Genomic DNA, 4,165 nt, shown 5'->3' on the forward strand with positions numbered 1-4,165 from the left:
GACAGTCAAGTGATGCTCTACTGCAAAAGACACTCTGGGATGACATGCAACACTACTGTTCAGAAGCTAAAAAATACTGTTATTAGTTTTTAAGTCTGTTTTCAGTATTTGATTTTTGTGCTATTTCCATTTAGTAAAAGAGTATTTTGCCTTATTCAAAGCCATCAGTATTTTATTGGCTTGCTATTTCAAAAGTTTTTATTTATTAAATGGATATATATTGCTTCATGAAATAGCACATTCTACTTTAGAATTCCAATAGTAAAAAGAGCATTGGATTTTATATCATATCCATTATAGGGTATAAATCTAATGATTTTTGTAAATATAATAATTTGCAAATATCCCTTTGTTGTGTGCAATCACATGAAAGCAGCTTTCTCTTCTTGCTTCCCATCTACAGCTGAGTCATGGCACTTCTTGTCCCTTGGATATGGGAATATAAAATTTGTGAAAGGTACTTTTAGAGAGGAAAAGAAAATAGTCTTTCTAAGCTGACAGACTGTGAAAGGATGTAGGCAAGATTAAAAAAAGTCTTCTGACATTGATGTGTTAGCAAAATTTCAGAGAAATGGAGCCCCAGTACAGTTTCTGCTCCTATTCTGCAGTGTTTGCTTGGAAGATGATGCTGTTCTGACAAAGATGGACTAGAAAGATCATCTGGATGCACATCTTCTATGCTCTGTATGTCTATGTTCTCGTATGTAGCATGTGAGCGGTCCAGACACTTTTGTGACTTCTCTTGAGCTCAAATGGAGGTGCTTAGAAAGCAGGTACATTACTAGAGGCCCAGAAGTAGAATAAACAGGCAGATGGAATGATTCAAGCCCAGTATTCACTTTCTCCAAGCATATCATTCCCAAAAACCATGCATGACTAGAGTGGTTCTGTGACCAGAACAGATGTGATACCTATAGCAGCAAAGAACTCCATTCAATATACTTAGGCCTGGTTCCAAGATTTCCATCTACTTCATATCTATGAGCATATATAAGATATTTCCTGCCTCTCAATTAATAGCCAGACTTCATTCTAAGCAGCAGGAGAAGATGCAGTTAATATAAAAGGCAATATCTTTAAAAGACACCTAGATATCCAAAAGAGACTATAGGACACAAATAAATTGTTAATGGTTAAAAAAGGTCTTCTTCACTTCACATTAACCTCAAGGTACTGAGCATACAGAAGACAAGCTGAAAAAAACTATTACAGAAAATTAATTGCATTTATTTTTGTCACCTAAGCAATATATACAGTTTCAGCAAGGTTAGGTATCTGTCTTTGGGAGCACTACTGCCTGTTTCTCATTACAGTGTAGGCAGCTGAGAAAGAGTGCCCAAATACTGATAGCAGTTTTTTCACCTTTGGTATTCTATAAGTACATAGATCCTACACCTGTGTACAAAAGTAAGGACAGTGATTTAAAAAAAAAAAATAAATGACATCAGAATGCATTGCAATTATCATTACACATATACAGCAGTTTTTCATATCTCTGGTTGTATATAAATATGTTGACACCAGTTCTTGTCTTCATACATGTACTTTGGATAATGATGTCTATCACATTCCACCAGTCTTGCTAACTCCCTGCCCCCTCCCTTTCCCTCCCACCCCTCTGTTCTGTCTAGAGTTCATCTATTTCTCCCATGCTCCCCCTCCCTACTCCACTATGACTCAGCTTCCTTATATCAGAGAAAACATTCAGCATTTGTATTTTGGGATTGGTTAACTTCACACAGCATTATCTTCTCCAGCACCATCCATTTACCTGAAAATGCCATGATTTTATTCTTTTTTATTGCTGAGTAAAATTCCATTGTGCATATGTGCCACATTTTTAATCCATTCATCTACTGAAGGGCATATAGGTTGACTCCAGAGTTTAGCTATTGTGAATTGTGCTTCTATAAACATTGATGTGGCTGTGTCCCTGTGGTATCCTGTCTTTAAGTCTTATGGGTATAGACCGAGGAGAGAGATAGCTCAGTCAAATGGTGGTCCCATTCCCAGATTTCCAAGGAATCCCCACACTGCTTTCCATATTGGCTGCACCAATTTGCAGTCCCACCAGTAATGTATGGGTATACTTTTTTCCCCACATACTCGCCAACACTTACTGTTGTTTGTCTTCAAAATAGCTGCCATTGTGACTGGAGTGAGATGGTAGCTTAAAGTAGTTTTGATTTTCATTTCTTTAATTGCTAGAGATGATGAACATTTTTTCATATATTTGTTGATTGATTGTATATCCTCTTTTGAGAAGTGTCTGTTCAGGTCTCTGGCCCATTTATTGATTGGGTTATTTGTTTTTTGGTGCTTAGCTTTTCTAGTTCTTTATATACCGTAGAGATTAGTGATCTGATCTTTTATTTTTAAAGAGAGAGTGAGAGAGGAGAGAGAGAGAATTTTTTAATATTTATTTTTCAGTTATCGGCAGACACAACATCTTTGTCTCTACATGGTGCTGAGAATCGAACCCAGGCTGCATGCATGCCAGGCGAGCATGCTACCACTTGAGCCACATCCCCAGCCCCTAGTGATCTGATCTTTTAGGGGAAAATATTTGCTCCCAGGATTTAGGCTCTCTGTTCACCTCACAGATTGTTGCTTTTGTGCAAAGAATCTCTTTAGTTTGATTCCATCCCATTTATCAATTCTTGGTTTTAATTCTTGCTCTATAGGAGTCTTATTAAGGAAAGTTGGGGCATAATCCCACATGATAAGTTTAGGGCCTACTTTTTCTTCTATTAGATGCAGAGTCTCTTGTTTCATTTCTAGGTTTTTGATCCACTTTGAGTTTTCTGCATGGTGAGAGATAAGAGTTTACTTTCATTTTGTTGTATATGGATTTCCAGTTTTCCCAGCCCTATTTGTTAAAGAGACTATCTTTTCACCAGTGCATGTTTTCGCACCTTTGTCTAATATAATTGTAATTTTGTGGGTTTGTCTATGTGTCCTCTATTCTGTACCATTGATCTACCAGTCTGTTTTGGTGCCAATACCTTGTGTTTTTGTTACTATTGCTCTGTAGTATAGTTTAAGTTCTGGTATAGTTATGATACCTGCTTCACTCTTCCTGATAAGGATTGCTTTAGCTATTCTGGGTCTCTTATTTTTCCAAAGAATTTCATGATTGCTTTTTCTATTTCTATGAGAAATGTCATTGAGATTTTGGTCAGAATTGCATTAAATCTGTGTAGTGTGTGTTTTTTTTTTCTCTGAGAAGAAATGAGGAAAATTACCACATTTACAATAACCTAAAAAAAACCTTGGGAATCAACTTAATGAAAGAGGTGAAAGATCTATACAATCAAAACTACAGAACCCCAAAAAAAGAAGTCAAAGAAGACCTTAGAAGATGGAAATATCTACATTGCTCTTGGATAGGCAGAATTAATATTATCAAAAGGACAGTGAGTGATTTTAAGCATTTTCTGGGAGTCTGAAGGTTAACCCCCACACCCATATTTTCATTGATTAGTTTATTCACTTATTCACAAATGCAGTCTAATTCACCATCTAGCTTTGTATGTTAGTTAATCCTTTGTTCCCACTAATAATTTTTTAATGGCTCAGCTTCAACATGCTGGAAGGAAGTTTGAAAAAATAAAATTGTATAAAGAGCAGAAATATAATTTTGAAATGAAAAGATAAAGAGAATAAGTTCCAAGTAAGTGGAGAAGCAGAGAAAAGTACTTAATGGCAACCATGAAGCACAGACAAAAGCAAAAGAAAAAAAAAAAACATTTCCCTAGGAAGAGGAGTGTGGAGAATGGTGACAGTGATTGAGAGATCAATGTCTAAGAAGAGGGTCCCTGATGACTTTTTGGCTGTGGCATAATTGGTGCAAGCATGGAAAGTTTCTGTACAAAGGTGTAGGATGCCCAGTTGCTATGGTAATGCCCTTCAAGTGGAGGCTCTGTGCTAGAGTCTTATCAGCCTCAACCTTGCTCTCAGTCACAGAGCTCCTGGGAATGAAGAAATTTATTTAAGCAAAGACAACCATAATTTTCTACCACCTCTGTTGCTCTTGAACCTGCCCACATAATAGTAACTTTAAACAATGGACTTTCTTGAGAGATACACAATGCTCCTAACATTGCATATTTCAACTGCAGAATGTAACTGAGGTATAAGCTGCATAATGTTTCTAACTCTGAAA

Source organism: Callospermophilus lateralis, unplaced genomic scaffold (assembly GCF_048772815.1).
Source record: "Callospermophilus lateralis isolate mCalLat2 unplaced genomic scaffold, mCalLat2.hap1 Scaffold_124, whole genome shotgun sequence".
NCBI classification, from domain to species: domain Eukaryota; kingdom Metazoa; phylum Chordata; class Mammalia; order Rodentia; family Sciuridae; genus Callospermophilus; species Callospermophilus lateralis.